Here is a 17877-nt window from a genome sequence, read left to right as displayed (position 1 = left end):
ACAAAAGAAAATAGATAAAATGACAATAATACATAAAAAACAACAGACTACTAGCAGTTAACTGACATGTCAGCTCCAGACCTCAATTAAACTGATTGAAAGGAAGCATCTGTCATTAACAACAGAAATGAAAAAAAAAGACTTGGTGATGAGTTTAGAAGTAATTTGTAAAATATAACCTGTGTTTTAATAATCTTTTGTTCGAAATTGTTAAAGAACACAGTACACGATCAATCATTACCATCATATTTTCAAAACTAAACTATTGTTTTACAAACTAAAGTTGGTGTTGATGTCAACAATAAAGTAAGCAAATTTTCAATTTTCCACAAATACAATAAACGGTAAAATTGACGCCATCCAATTTCCAAACATATCTGTGTTTTGTGGTAAAAGGCATTGCTTATGAGTTTCAAAATATTTTATTGAGGCAAACTAAAGTTAAAACATGTGTTCAACATATGATTGAGGGGGGACTTAAAGGAATAAAAAATAAATACAATATACAATCAATTTTTAAATAACATTAATTTTGATTTGTAAAATAAAAGTAATAGGCAGCATTATAGACAACTGTATTCCAATGTGGGATATAGTCTTAATCATATAATCACACATTCTTATTAGTTTTGGTCAAAATATATAAAAGGGCATCACTTAATTTAATCAGGCACAGAGGTAAATCAAAACCAGTTTTAAGTCACAATCAATTTTTTGCTATCTGACCTGTTCGACGTGATCTTCTTTAATCTATCTCCCTGCAAAAGAGACAAACACATTCACATAAATATACGACAAAGAGGTCAATCTGAATAAAATATACAACAAGGAAGTTTCAAGCGACTGTCTTACAACTAAGAGGTTTACCTGGCAATAAAACAAAGTTTTATCCACCACTGTCTACATAAAGAAATGCCAACTCAGGAATATCACAGTTTATATCAATTCCTTTAATTTAATTGAGCTTTGGATTTTGCAATTTGACTACAGAATTTCCGTCTGGAATTTTGCTAGCAGTTATATTTTTTGTTATATCATTTTTTTGTTTTTTTCATATAAATCATTTAATCCAAATACAAAGTATATTTTCTCTACAATTTTTTTTTCATTTGGAATATTCTTTTCTTCCAAAGTGTTACGAAACGCAACAACGACAAGAGAAAATTTATTCCAGTTGTGAACTTTCTGTTTTTATGTAGCATAATTTCTGTAACGCATACATACATACGTAGAATATTTTTCTCAGTTGAAACGATATTGTAGAGCTCTTGTTTTTATAACGATTTTTGATGATTTCTTCACCTTTATTGAATATTTGTGTGCCACCTATCTAAACATGAGTATGTCCTTATTGTCGTAAGATACTATCTTCCACGATTATGATAGAACCAAAGGAGATTTAACACAGAAATTGCACATTTTTATTATAAATATCATGACACTTGTGAAGCAAGATTTACTAACTCATTGGTATATCGTTTGAAATTAATCACTAGTTCTAAATGTTGGAGAGGGGACTGCGTTTGTCCTTTTGGGTTTTGTTTTGTCGTGATTTAGTTGGTCTCTCTTCTACGTTTTAGTTTTTGTTCTCCCTGTCATATCATCATTATTGCTTAAATAACAATTGATGTATAATAAAATGATCTATATAACGTATTAGAGCTCTTAAGATGATATTGGTGCATCGGGTTGATTTTAATGTGATACTTTGAACAAATAAGGAGTACTTGCAAAAATACCAGTCTTAGAACCGAATTTGCGGCTCTGGAAATTTCACAGTCCCTTGACTGGTGTTATTCGCAATTACCCTTCCATAACATAATACATCTGTGAAATTACACCGAATAGATACAGATTAAAACTCTCAGTACAGGTGAAGTTGAATCAAATTTTTACTTGTAAGCTTTTATTCAAAAAGATGTTTATGCATAATTTTGAGGATAAAAACGTTGATATTATCATAGAACTGCGGGAATTATACATGTACTTATACGAATTAGCTCTTTTTCTTTATGTAACGTTAAAAAAAAATGGCGAAATATGCTCGCGAGGGTAAAAAAGGAATATCCAAATTGGCAAATACATCTACCGTAGTATTTGATGCATATTCACCGGCAGTGGTGAACATCATACAAATTTGTTTGAAATGAAGAAAACATGTTAGAATATGTGAAAAAAAACACTGGCTACCAACCCATCAAAATCTTGCATTCTTATATAAGGTGTAATTCAAATTGTATGTAAAATCCCATCCTTAATGTGACATAACAAGTGGTAAACTCGAAGTCTCATTTAAATTCACACAGGTGGTATTTAAAATATATGTGTTTAAGTATATTAAAACAAATAAAATAACCGTTACAATTTATTTACCACTTATGAGGAATACACCGCACGGCTATTTTTTGTTGCGTCATAATTTTCATTTCTCCTTTTTACTTTATAAACACAGCTTCTAAATAAAACAAATATAGAAAACACAAATGAATTGTACAGATATTTTCATTCTTTAAAACGAACAATCCTTTGTATTTCGTTCATGCCTTTAGATAGATGTATCGTATTGAAATATACCAACCAGCCATCATAGACTTGTGATTCACTGTCATTACGAAATATGTACGAACTATTAAATGTCTAAATTTAAAATTGATATTGAACCTTATTCTATCTGAGGTTTAAATCTCTGTAGTAAGTTTCAAAATATCATTTGTGTTAAACAGTGTGAAAATTAAGATGCAGTTATCTGGTAATCAGCGATCTGTGATACACAATTTAAATACTGATATCTTTGATGTTTATATTGTTTATGATAGAGAACATACGTTACAATAACAACTCACAGTGTTTCCCGCTTATAAAACGCAGTTTCCTTCATTTTCGAACCTTCGTTTGAGTTGAATACCACGGATTGCTTTCAAAATGATGACTATTACATTACGTGTTACATTTGAATTTTAGCTTTAACTTAATCTATATTTATCCATTTTTTATGCACACATATGTGTCCCTTGTATCGTTACTAAAACACAAGATATTTTCGTTAATAGGTAGAACAAGACTGTTTCCTTTCATTTTGATCTCTTCTGACCATGTCAGGAATATGGCAGTTGTTGATGTGTTTGAGCTTTTGATTTTGATTTTTGAATCTTCATCCTTTCAAACATTATATCCAAATGGCTCGTCACTAGAATATGTTGCATGTTCTATATATTTACGGATTTCAATATTATTAAAGAACCAAGAGACAACATTTCATGATTTTATCTACCTCATTTTCCTTTTGAATCTCCACACGACAAACATGGTCATTGGAATCAATAAAATTAAGAGTAATAATAAATCTGAAAAAGGTGAAAAATTCATATTTTAAGAATTCGATGCGACTGTCGTACAAGTGGTATAAAACCAGGTTCAATCGACCATTTTCTACATGAGGAAGTGTTTGTTCCATGTCAGAAATATGACAGTTGTAATTCATTAGTTTGATGTGTTTGAGCTTTGAATTTTGTCTTTTGATCACGGAATTTCTGTTTTAAACTTTCCTTTGAGTTCTGTATGTTCAGTAATTTTTTAGTTTTCTTTAAATCTGACAAAAAAAAATGATATACCACGAGAGTACAGGAATTCCGTTAAAACAAGGACGCTATAATAATAATTCCAGTGTGTATAAACGTAACAGCGATTTCATAATTGTATATTCTATCTTCGGTGATTTCTTTACAAATATATTTTTAAAAGATTTTATCTGAATTCATGGGCTGTGCTATAATTTTATACATAATTGGTTGATACACCATACTTATTCAATTGGTTTCTTCTCGATACAACAAAAAATATGAGCATATAGCAACTATGAACACAAATCAGAACCATTTTACCAAAAAATTTGATTAAGAAAATAAATTGATCATAATAAAATATTTAGTACAATTATTGTTTTTACATTTTTATATTGTTAAATAATATCTGTTGCACTTACAAATTGTTGTTAATACAAGAGATGTGTCATACAAGTTAGAGATTTAACGAGCTATGAAAATGTTGATTCCACCCTTTCTACACAAGGAAAAGCAAATGCCTATACCAAGTCATAAATATGACAGTTGTTTTCAGTCCGTTTAAGTTTTTCCGTTCAGCTCGTTATTTTATTTTTGATCCTTTTGCTCTTAACTAAGGAAGTCAACAATAGAAAAATCATTGTCAGTTAAAAGACCTCCTTCTTAATTAATGACAAACTGCTGAAAACACATGATATTCTCTGATTACTTCGTTTGTTTTGTACGACGAAGTAGGTTTTTGTATTATGATTTACTCAGTTTATATGTTCAATGCATATTATCAATAAGATATAATAAACACCTAAATATTTCATAAACCAAAAACCCTGTCTTGATGTAAATGAAGTGCTATTAATGTTTTTGTTTGATTTACAAAGCATCTCTTGTTTTATTTTGCCAAATTTGATAGTAAAATTTAAGTGTGAATATTTCGGCTCCTTAATTTGAATCATATGAAATTGGATACTGCCTATTTGTAATAAATAACAGATAATGTGGAACATACACAAATTGTTACTTCCACCATCAGCGATATCATTTTCTGTTGGAGTAGTCATAACATGATCTATTGGTGTTGTTTCTATCACTGAAGTCTGATATGAATTATACGTTTTTGTTGGTTCTATTGGATGTGAAGATGATATAAATGCAGACGGTGACTTTACATGAAACGTGGACATTTTTTCAGTAAAACTAGAGATGGCAAAAAAGCTTGATGGCAATGGCATTACCGTTGAAGGCAAACTGGCATCCAACCATGTCTCCGACTGACTGTATTGGGGTGACGTCAGCGATACATAAGAATGATGAGAACTCGTGGTGGATAAAAAAATTGAACTTGTAGTCGCTAAAACAAAAGAAGATACAAGCTCTGCCTCACTGGAATAAGATGACGGTAACATTAATGTCACTAGTAGACATTCCGTTTGATCGTTAACACACTCGCCTGTCTCACATTTATATGTTCCTTCCGGACATGGTTGAGTTAATGTACCTTAAAAAATTATTCAAAAAATGAATATAATAAAAAAAAAAGTAGACATGACATGAGAAAAAATAGAAAATTTAACGTGTTGATCGATATACGTGTATTACATTAAGAAGTATCTGCTGAGTATATCATGTGTGTTATATTCAAGTCATACCCTATTGATCAGTCTTGGTGACGATTAAATAACCGTCATATGCTTTTATTTTTACATCTATTTTGTTGAAATGATTTGACGAATTTAAAATGTTGTTTATTTAATTCACGTATCAATATAACAATAACATGTCCTTAATAACCAGTGCTCATACATCATTACAAAAATTGCCATTCACATTTCTTGCCTCAATGACATGCGTCACTTTCTTTTTTAAAATGACGAATTTTCCTTATACGCTTCACTTTTTAAAAACGCGTGTCACGTAATCTAGAAGTTAATGAATGCCAATCTCACCGACTCATATGGAGTTCCTATGTACTGGGTGCAGATAAAATCTTGACTTGTCCAGAACTAGGTCAGTAGTATAAATATTATTCATATGCAAAACCTTTACCTTTAGTTGTCAATTTCTGTGTCATTTGGTCTCTTGAAGAGAGTTGCCTCATTGGCAATCACACCACATCTTCTTTTTTTATATTTAGCGGTAAGTATTTGTAACTGCCCGATAGACTGTGAGTGTCCTAGGCTAAATCACTACTTGACCAAAATAAGATTGTTGCGCTTTTCCGAAAATCATACGACATAGAAGGTAATTGCATAGACCGATATACAAGGTTGAAATAATAGGTCAAGGTTTATAACTTTAGAATAATTTTCCTCTATGATAAAAGGTGGAAATAGTTATCTAAGGTACCAGGACTAAAATTTTATACAACAGACACGCGTTTCGTCTACATAAGACTCATCAGTGACGCTCAGATCAAAATAGTTATAAAGCCAAGCAAGAACAAAGTTGACGAGCATTGAGTACCCAAATATCCAAACTTGTGCCAAATACGACTAAAGTATTCTATTCCTGGGATACGAAAATCCTTAGTTTTTCGAAAATTTCAAATTTCGTAACAGGCCATTTGTAAAAAATGACCATATAACTGATATTCATGTCAACAACGAAGTGTTGACTACTGTGCTGGTGATAGCCTCGGGCACGCACGAAACGTCCACCAGCAGTGGAATCGACCTGGCCTATTGGTGTAAAAAAGCATTTTATTGAAAGGTCGGGGTCTTTTCCTTGTAAAAACAGATAATCAATTTAGTAATGATTTTCGATAGATTCTTATGATACACATTTTTATTCAATTATTAACATTTATACGCTGATATTTCCTCTTTTTTCATGGCATGATAGATAAAACAGAAATAAAATAGCAATAACAAGAAATTACCAAAATCGAAAATATTTTGTTATGAGAGAATTTGTTACATATCCCTTTTAAACTAACAGAAACAAAGTTAGAGGGCAGTGCTTGTTTTAAAGTGCTTTTTCGTGCCTATTATTTGATTAAGTATAGGTCTACAAATCTCTTAATTTAAATGTTAGATGTGAGTTTCAATTATTAGTCTTTGTTTGAAAATTTTATGTTCGAAACTGTTTTTGAAAAAAAGAAATAACGATATTTTACGATTACCAAAATTATGCAGCGAGTTATTATTTTACATTTGGAATATAATCCTAACAATACTTGAAAATGAAGGTATTTCATTACAAAAAAAATAGATTTATGTCATTGACAAAATGTAATAATATGGACAACTGATGAACGCTACCCTTAAAAGCATACTATAATTAATATATGTTTTACTCGTTTTGGATATGCGTAGTTTCAATTGATATCCTTTGATTAGATATAAACATTGCGTTATTCGCAGTCGTACAAAAAACATGTTAATATTTATATTTTTCTTTTTTTTGGTTATGCTTTTATCATGCATTTTTCTTGTTTGTTTTTTTGGCGTTTTTAACATTTGTTTTATTCGAGCGTCACTGATGAGTCTTTTGTAGACGAAATACACGTCTTGTGTTAATATAAATGTTTAATGCTGGTATCTATGATGAGTTTATATAAACATCTTTGTGATAAATTAACAAACCACTTTGTAACTCTGACTATATTTTCTTTCTAATAGAAAAGTTTTGCCTTGCTTGTTGACATTGGGAAAGTTGTTCTCAGACACGTCCACGTTTCAAAGGCGCTTGTCGTTAGAAACATTTGTTCACAACTACGTAATGTCTAAGGGCCGAACCACACTAACGAGTCATATCAGAAACATTCTAAAACAAACTAAAATACATATCCAAATACCGACTTTAAAATCAATTTTAGTTGTACGTTATCAAAGGTACCAGGATTATAATTCAGTACGCCAGACACGCGTGTCGTCTACATAAGACTCATCAGTGACGCTCATATCAAAATATTTATAAAGCCGAACAAGTAAAAAGTTGAAGAGCATTCATATTATGAATCACTTTGTTCGAAAATTAACTTACAGTTGATCTCATCTGACTCATCTTTGCAGTCAAAATGATCATCGCATCTGTTTTCTATAGGTATGCATGTCGTACCATCATTGCATGGAAACTGGTCAGTTGTACATGCATTGATAATCTACATTGAACATGTCATATAAAATGTATTACAACAAGTTTGTTTTCAAAACCAGTACAGTAAGTTACATAAAAAAGAGTGTAGAATGAATTTACAATATATATCAATATATATATATATATATATATATATATATATATATATATATATATATATATATATATATATATATATATAAAGAAGATGTGGTATGATTGCCAATGATACACCTGTCCATAACAGACCAACATGACGCATACATTATCATCAATAGTTTACCGTGCCAATGAGTCAAATCCACCAAGATGCACATTTTGTATTTTCATTTGAACCTTAATAAAGCTGTTAATTTATTGGCAAAATATTAACCTTCCCTGTAAACATGTATGTGTGTTATATTCAAGAAATAAATCATAGGGGCTTAATATATATCGTGATTCCACCACAGTTTGTCCCTTTATGACAAATATTTTACCCTGAGCGATAGCGAGGGGTAAAATATCGGCATTAAAGGACAAACCATGTAAAATCACGATATATTCAAGCCCCATGAATTATTTCGAGTCTAATAGGACAAATACGGCAATTATTGGGATCGTAGCGCTGTAGGTGGAGGCAAATATTGCAGTTCCCATAAATAAACGCACTATAAAATTGGCGTAAAAGAAAGGAGCAAACATAATTAGTGACATGTTTAACCATCTTGTTGCAGGAGGGAAACATATGTCCATGGTTAAATTTATGCAAGCTTCTCATCAATGCTGTATCTTTTTTTAATTAAAAGACCGAATATTAAACAGTGTTATGTTTTTCTCCAATGGAATATATATCGAATAACGTCGTTGTTTGGTATTTTACGTCACAGACATCGAGCTGTCGTATTTTCCGGCATATGAAATGCAACCTTGAAAAACAGTCTGCAGCAAGAAGGGTTAACCTAGATACATTAAGATTATTTACTAAGATAGATATATGAGAATGGGGTATGAGTTCCAACTAGACATTTTCAATCCAAATAACAATTTATAAAAGTAAACCATTATACGTTAAAGTACGTCTTCAACACGGAACCATGGCTCACACCGAACAGCAAGCTATAAAGGGCTCCAGAAATTTATAATGTAAAACCATTAGAAACGACCGTTTTTGCTACTTTCTTAAAAATAAGACAACAATGGGACTGATATTTAAACTTCCATTCTGAAGTTTGCTTTAATTTCGCGGAAAAATATTTTTTCTATTTCTTACTTGCCTTTGGGGTCAGAAATAGTTTTTGTTTCGATTTTTTATGCGAGTGTCTTATTGTTAAAGACAATAGTACTGACATTGGCCGTCTTTTAACAATTTCGTTTCTAAATTACGGGAAATTGTCTGTTATTTTCCTATTTTTTTTTCACAGCAAAACAAAAATATATATACTTAATCCATTTTTAGATGGTGACGTTCCCTTGTCACCATCTTATGGTGTTTATATATCTCAACTTGTACGATTCGCTCGTGTATGTAACAATGTATTAGATTTTAGCGAGAGAAATTTATGTATTACTGAAAAATTATTACACCAGGGTTTTCGATATCACAAACTGGTCAAAACATTTACTAAATTTTATCACCGGTATAAGGAAATAATTCGTAAATATAACTCAACATGCAGACATCTTATACGTTCAGGTATTTCACATCCAAAATTTTATGGAAATATTCTTTATAAAGCACAAAAATGTCAGTATTCTCCTCAGAAACTAACAAAACCTTTAAATAGACTTATTAAAAGGGGATATAGTTACGATACTGTTGTCAGGTCATTAAAGATTGCATATTTTGGCTTTAACATTGATTCACTGATAGGGTCTTTGCATCGGAACTAAACACATTTACTTCTAAAAAAACAGTTGTTGGCATGACACGGGTTATGTTCTTCTCATATATTTTATGATAGTATGATACTAAACCCCTAACGGGAGGGATTGTACCTGATATTCATATGATGAAGACATAATCTTTCAATCAGTTTAATTGAGGTCTGGAGCTGGCATGTCAGTTAACTGCTAGTAGTCTGTTGTTATTTATGTATTATTGTCATTTTATTTATTTTCTTTTGTTACATCTTTTGACATCAGACTCGGACTTCTCTTGAACTGAATTTTAATGTGCGTATTGTTATTCTTTTACTTTTCTACATTGGCTAGAGGTATAGGGGGAGGGTTGAGATCTCATAAACATGTTTAACCCCGCCGCAATTTTGCGCCTGTCCCAAGTCAGGAGCCTCTGGCCTTTGTTAGTCTTGTATGATTTTAAATTTTAGTTTCTTGTGTATAATTCGGAGTTTAGTATGACGTCCATTATCACTGTACTATTATGCATATTTTAGGGGCCAGCTGAAGGACACCTACGGGTGCGGGAATTCTCGCTTCATTGAAGACCCATTGGTTGCCTTCGGCTGTTGTTTGCTCTATGGTCGGGTGGTTGTCGCTTTGACATATTCACCATTTCCTTTCTCAATTTTATACTATATGAAAAAATAATAATATGTATCTCAAAGTTATAAAAAAAATTATTCAAGTCTTAGTTTTGTTCTATCATCCCTTAGAAACCCCGTTTGAACTAAATTCCAAAGGACGACATGTTTTGACATTGTAGTTTTTTGTCTTGCACATCGATGGCAACATGCATCTGAATATAATATGTACACTCAGTTAGTGTGTTTGTTTGAAAAAGCAACGGCGAGATCAGTTGTGATTATTTGACTTGATTATTCATTCTCTTCAAGTCAGTGAAATGTTTTACATCAACTAAAACAATAAGGTAAGGAAATCTAATACTGTTTGTATACAACCTTAAGATGACTTAGACAACTCATTCATTGTACATCTGTATATCTTTTTTTTGGTGACGAATGAATTCTGCAAAAGTCGTGTCCTTTGAACTTAAAACAATCAATCTCTTTCAGACTTTCATTATAATCACTTTTATTCAAAGCATTTACATACTGACATGATGTGTGACTTACACGTTTATGACTTGTGGATTAAAAGATAATTGTTGACTTAGCACCCAGAAACTGCTCTGAAATACTTTTGTTATTAGGTTAATAAAAAAAAAGAAAAAAAAAAAAGAAGAAAAATATGAGACCGAGTCTTTTTCGTTTTTATTTAATTTCAAGTTCATCATTATAAACCATTTTTAAAAATGATAAGTTGTTGGTTGAATGTTCTTTATAATTTGAGTCCATTAATTTTGAATGAAATGAATGAGACAAAATTTACTGTTCTATTTAGTATAATCATACTAGGCCTGGGATTTCAAACTAATTTCCTTTTATTTTATTTTTATTTTACTCTGATCATTAAATATCTCAAATTTAAAATGATACAGGTAGGACCAGGTATCAGTAATGAAAAGGAATTCATGTTTTTGATCATTTCCATACTGTTTAGATCCAGTACTCATGCATATTTTGGTTACTTCTTGTATTAGTGTTGTAGAAATTTATTTCTGTGTTGTTAAAAAAACCCTTATATTTTAAATTCAGGATAGGTTCCCCAGAAGTTAAGAAAGGAATTTGAACTAATGTGTTGAAAAAACTTTACGCGACGAGTGACGACCTTTTTATTAAAGGTTTCGTATTCTAATTTAGTACACTTAATCAAGACAATTTTAAGTGAGAACTTCTAAAATGTTTACACAATGGACATTTGTAACGCACCGCATGTTTTGATTTCATTTGATATGTTTTTTTGGAGAATACAGAGTCGTTTCATTTGAAGGAAAAATTACCAAAAAAATGCCCAAATATGGTAGTCACATGACTTCCATTGTTGCTTTAAGAAATGGGGTCAAACCGGGTTCAGCTTTCCGACTGATAAGTAAAGCTATTACAAACTAGAAAATATTTCTTGATTGATTTTTTTAACATTATTAACAATGTACTGTTTAGTGTCTCATGAACGAATGAACAGTTGTATAATACAGACAATTAACTCCCGATGTTACAAACCCAAAACAAAATCACTTCGATTTTTTTTTATATATTAAATAAAGGCAACAGTAGTATACCGCTGTTCAAAACTCATAAATTCATGGACAAAAAAACAAAATCGGGGTAACAAACTAAAACCGAGGGAAACGCATTAAATATAAGAGGAGAACAACGACATAACACTAAAATGTAACACACATAGACAAAATCCCACGAGAATAACAAATATAAGTTATGCAGGGTTTCCGCTGGCGTTCGCCATTTTCGCAATTTGCGAAAAAATTATAATTGTGGCGATAAAAATTCTTTATTTGCGAAAAAATTTGGCGAAAGAAATATATATGTTAGACTCAGATCGACGTCCGTTTCTCAAATCGACGTCCGTTCCTCAAATCGACGTCCTTTTCTCAATCGACGTCCAAATCTGACGTCACATTCTCAAATCGACGTCCAATATTTTGATACTCTTATCTACGTCCAGTGTGACGGCATTTATTACCAAAACTTCGCCAGATTGACTGTAGTCGTCTTAATTAAATCAATGTCCAATATCAATAAATAATTAATTACTGGACATAGATAAGGTTGTTAGTTTTTTCGTTTAATTGTTTTTCATTGTCATTTCGGGGACTTTTATATTTGACTATGCGGTATGGGCTTTGCGCATTGTTGAAGGCCGAACGGTGACTTATAGTTGTTAAATTCTGTCATTTTGGTCTTTTGTGGAGTGTTGTATCATTGGCAATCACATAAGATCTTCTTTTTTACGAAAACGCAAGATAATTGGCATTATGTTTTTATGTTGTGCTTTTACACCACTGTTCAAGGTTAAGTGCTCACACACATGTTTAACCCCAGACATAATCTGTATTGACCTGCAGTACATTGGTTTTCGATGGTTTATGTCTGTCATATTTGTTTTTCGGAATTGTCTTTTAAAAATAAGACCGTTAATTTTCTTATTTCAATTGTTAACATTATTTATGTCGTGGCTTTTTATAGCCTTTGCGGTATGGGTTTTTGTCATTGTTGAAAGTGGTATGGTTTATAATTGCTTACATACATTTTATTTGAACTCTGGTGTATAGTTGTCCCTTTGCAATTCATACCGATCTCTGAAATTTAAAAATTGATATCATAACCTGTTAACATACTTAGTATTAGTATGTAATAATTTTTTTTAAAGCACACATTTCTTATTTATTCCGTATTTTACTTATAACTGGACTTTTTCTGCTAGATCTTATTTGTCTTACATAATATGTTTAAAGGTCTAACTGCTTCAACTGCTACCAGATCAGTTCAGTTTTGTAGTATGTGTCCAAAACGGACGTTGATTAGAGAAGCTCAAAATCGGACGTCGATCAGAGAATGCCAACAAATGGACGTCGATTAGACAGGCATAAAATTGGCCGTCGATTTGGAATGTTATTTTATTGTGACGTCACATTTGGACATCGATTTGAGAACGGACGTCGATTAGAGACCGGACGTCGATCTGAGTCTTACATATATAACATTTATTTTCCTCCATCTTGTTTATTTACTTTTTTCGAGTTTCTCGGACTTTACCGGATCAGACTATACTCGGAATTTACCTTGATCTCATTCAGATTTGGACAGAAAATCAATAATCAGCTGATCGCATTTTATATCTTTATAGCTATCGACAACAAAGGACTAATTAATAAAGGTGTTGATTGAATTGTTTGACAACATGATATGGTTAAATGGCTTCCACTATAAAATGTCACATATATAATTTATTTACCACTGTGTGACGCACGTGTTTGAAGCAAATTTTTGACGTCTCCTCTCCTTTCAAAGATAGTTTAGAAAAGAAAGCTGTTGTGACGAAAAATGTTCAAAACCAAGAAAAATCTCCGATTTAAAACTTTAATTTTCCATTTACTTAATATAGGTAATTGATTAGGGAGACTACTTTAAAGTCGTTTGAGTGACACACGTCACGGTTTCAAGCATAGTTTTACGTCTCAACTTTTTCATTTATGATGGTCAAGAAAAGAAAACTGTCGTTTAATATTAAGAAATATATCCAAAAGGTTGGGAACAACCCTTCGAATGAGAGTAACCCTTCAAGGTAATGACTACACTTGAAATGAGGGATCAATTTCATGTGATAAAAACTTTTGTTTTGTTGTAAAAACCACTTCTTAGTACAAAAGGGCGAAATCATCTTATTTAAGGGAAGGAAAGGGGGGGGGGGGGTAGAAAAAAAGATAAATTTTAAACTAAAATTATATTTATGTTACTTGGCAAAAAAAAAATAATAAAGTGGCGAAAAATATAATTTTTTGGCGAAAGAGGTGGCGAAAAAAATAATTGACCGAGGGGAAACCCTGAATATAACATATATATATAACATCAAAACCAAATATATGAATTTGGGATAGACAAGTACAGTGACACGTCTTATCGCAATGTGGATTTACACTAAAAAATAAGAGAAAACAAACGACACAACGTTATAATGTAATACACACAGAAACGAACTATAATATAGCTATGGCCATATTCCTGACTTGGTACAGGGCATTTTTAAAGGCAAAAATGGTGGGTTGAACATGGTTTTGTGGCATGCCAAACCTCGCACTTTAATGGCCATGTGAAATATAACATCAAAATGACAACACAGGACTACAATATAAATAAATTGGAGAACACAATTGACAAAGAATCACACGAACAATAGCCAACAAAAGGCAACAAGTTCAAGATTAATACGCCAGAAGTGTATTTTGTCCACACAAGACCTACGTGTGACGCCCAGATACAAAAGTTTGAAAGCCGAAACGAGTACAAAGTTGAACAGCATTGAGGACCAAAAAGATCAAAAAGGTTGTGCCAAAAACGGCAAGGGTTTTCTGTTCGTTACCAGAAAATCCCTATAATTTAGAATAATTTATACTTTTGCAAACAGTTAATTTTATAAAATGAATATTCAAAAGATGTACATGATAAAACTGAAGTATTAACTAATTACAGGAAACAACTGAAATACATTTACATAACCAGACATTTGAAACACAAAAGTAGACACATCCGAATAAGTTTAAACCTCTACGCCAAGTGACGTCCTATTTGAAACTGAAAAATGACGAAACACACTTGGTCCTTAAATTTTGCAAACTTATATTTTTAGGTATCAAAACTAAACTCTACCTTTTCTGAATTTTAATTTTGCAGATTGTCTCCATAGAATTAGGACACTTAATCTTGTCATCAATATTGACACAGATGGTAAACTTCAACTCCGCCGCATTTTTGCGCCTGTCCCAAGTCAGGAGCTTCTGGACTCTATAAGTCTTGTATTATTTTTAATTTCAGTTTTTTGTGTACAATTTGGAGTTTAGTATGGCGTTCATTATCACTGAACTAGTATATATATTTTTTGGGCCAGTTAAAGGAAGCCTCCGAGTGTGGGAATTTCACGCTGCCTTGACGACCTGTTGGTGACCTTCGTCTGTTGACTGTTCTATGGTCGGGTTGTTGTGTCTTTGACACATTCCCCATTTCCATTCTCAAACTTTTGAACTTTTTCGGATTCGAACGTCACTGATGAGTCTTTTGTAGACGAAACGTGCGTCTGGCGTATATACACAATTTAGTCCTGGTATCTATGATGAGTTGATTTGAACATTATAATAGCCTTATTTTTGTCTTCTCACAAGTAACACATGTTCTTAACCCTATCGTATAGAGTGTACATATCTTAATAGAAATAAACACTAATGCATGTGTTCTTTAACGGAATAATTTAATAGTTATTCTCCTTACACAAAAACTGTTCAGACTGACTTCTGAGAATAATAAGTTGACAAAACAGAAGTTATACAAAGAGATTGGACTTAACGTTTTTACTGTGTCTAAACTAACAAGTTGTCACAATGCAAGTATAGTGGGTTTTATCTGTAATTTGACCTTTATTCGTCTTTCATAAGTTTCTTTTTTGATTAGCTTGTCAGATAAAGATTATCGTCGAGATACTCATATTCAATACTTACCTGCATATAATGTATTGCTATGAAAAATGCAACAATAGGAAACAAACGACTTTTTATCATCTGCAAATAAATTTATAAAAATTAGTTATCTCTAGTTTTCTAGAATACTTTTGTTTTGTAATTTAAGTTAAATCATTAAAATATGCTCAACACGTTCCTAAGGCGTTGTCAAACCCAAACTTTCACAGGGTTTACACTTCTTAAAATATCCCTCCAAATAAATTGGACTTCACAACAGGAATGGGATTTCAACATACACAATTATCAGTTGCAAAATAATTAAGAAAATCCCAAATTCGTGTTTGTTTCATATTAGGTTTAACATCAATGAGGGGTTGAATATTATGCATCTTAACACTGGATACTTTATTTCACAAAAGTCTGTATTAAGAACAATATATAGCCGAGTGGTCAAGATGTTCAGTGAAACATTTGTCTAATGGTCTTATAACCATTCTTTAAGTGTTAAAGGTGACGTTGATGGTGTAATGAGGTACCTTCAACTTCTGGTGTCATATAGATGTTATTTTTTAAAGATATGCCATAATAAATGCAATCCCCTTCTTTAAAACTTAAAGTTATATCAAAATCTTTTATTTTAAAACAATTAATACTATTATTCACCTTGCTTAATTGAATTATCAACTATGCTGTCGTATTTAACATAGATAAAAGTTTGTAACTTGGAGGCGTGCTTCAACTGGCCAATAAACAAAAATATGAACTAGTTTAATGATATTGGACGTCATACAAAACTCCGAAAGATATGAATGTACTAAACTTAAAAATTATACAAGACTAACAAAGGCAAGAGGTTCCTGACTTGGACAGGCGCAAACATGTGGCGGTGTTAAGCATGTTTTCTGAAATCTCAACCCTTTACCTCTGGCCAATGTAGAGGTATAGTATAATAATCTTTTATAATGAAATAAATTAAATAGACATATACGACAATCACAAACACCATAAATTACCCTGAAGATATGAATTTGTGAAGTATAGCAATCTTTTAGATCGATAAAAAATCATTTTAGCCTTTTACTTGTTTAAATAAAATAAAGTTGATCGCAATACCATAAACGATAAACATAAATGTCATAAATCATTTAAATTTCTTATTGTTTGAACAACGGAACCTTGTACAATTCAAAAGCCGTTTTGTTTTATGTCTTTTTAAAAAGAGTGATATGTTGTGTTTTAGAAGAAACAAACTTTGTGAGAAAGGGTGGACCCATTTCCATACACTACTACTTACTTTTGCAATTGACTTTGTTCAACTCAAATACAATCTTCTAGAACACGTCAACAAATATTTCTATCTTTTTTTTTATCTAGCATGCATCACATAACAATTATTCAAAAATTATTGTAAAACGCATTCAATGAAAAACTGACAGAAAACTTTAAATCTCATTTATTAAACATAGAAACACTCATTTGTCAGATTTAATTTAATAAAATAAACAATTTAAAAGTAAAAAAAACCAAAACACAACTACATTAAAAACAAATCATGTATTAGTATTTATGAAAATGTTTTTTTTATATTTTATGACGAGTTAGTAAATATCAATCTTAGATTGTCGTATTACACGTACGGGCAAACTTACCGTTAAAATATGTTAGCTCTGTGTTCCTGATAATTATCGCAAAACATACAAACGATTGTACCTCCTATTTGAATACAGTTACAAAATCTTTGTGTTGATTTGAAGGTCAAAATTTAAAGGGATAAGTAATTTTCTGCACTTAAAAAAATCGGAATGAATTTAATCAATAAGCTTTTAAAATTTTATTATCTTACCTCGATTTTGAAATACAAGAGTAAAACACTTTTTAGAAACTGGTTGTCAAGATGGAATTAACATGTATATATTATTTATGACGGGTTTGTATATACTATTCTGTCTTCGAATGGAATAGTTTGTTTGATATAAACTCTCTCTCTCTCTCTCTCTCTCTCCCCGATATCATATAATCTTTTACCTAACATCAAATAAACAACAAATGGTTTAAAAAATAATTTACAATGCCTTTCAACATAAAAATTGTAGCATACTCTATAACTTTATTACTTTGGGATATCATAAGGCATATATTTTATGGTAAACAAAAGGATAAGGCATGCCCTGGAGTTTCTTATCGACAACATATTTGTTGAATTTAGCAGTAGATTTTTCAACAAATTGTCGGTATCCTATGGGACCGAACTGTACGCCTCTTGTCAAAAACAAG

At 31.5% G+C, this 17877-nt stretch overlaps 2 long non-coding RNA genes across 2 annotated transcripts; both read right to left on the bottom strand.

The window, feature by feature from the left end:
• Window positions 1-475: 475 nt before the first annotated feature.
• On the bottom strand, window positions 476-3344 carry LOC143074298 (uncharacterized). The gene is made up of 3 exons (XR_012977780.1): window positions 3272-3344; window positions 2374-2455; window positions 476-758 (listed from the first exon to the last, which is right to left on the bottom strand). It is a non-coding gene; the product is annotated as an uncharacterized LOC143074298 (long non-coding RNA).
• A 1266-nt stretch (window positions 3345-4610) lies between these two features.
• On the bottom strand, window positions 4611-17349 carry LOC143074297 (uncharacterized). Its single transcript, XR_012977779.1, has 4 exons — window positions 17253-17349; window positions 15643-15702; window positions 7542-7659; window positions 4611-5055 (listed from the first exon to the last, which is right to left on the bottom strand). It is a non-coding gene; the product is annotated as an uncharacterized LOC143074297 (long non-coding RNA).
• Between the last annotated feature and the right edge of the window lie 528 nt (window positions 17350-17877).

This window comes from Mytilus galloprovincialis, chromosome 5, assembly GCF_965363235.1.
Source record: "Mytilus galloprovincialis chromosome 5, xbMytGall1.hap1.1, whole genome shotgun sequence".
In the NCBI taxonomy this organism is placed as follows: Eukaryota; Metazoa; Mollusca; class Bivalvia; order Mytilida; family Mytilidae; genus Mytilus; species Mytilus galloprovincialis.
Note: the sequence above shows the minus strand (reverse complement) of the source record. Positions and strands in the feature narration are given on the sequence as shown.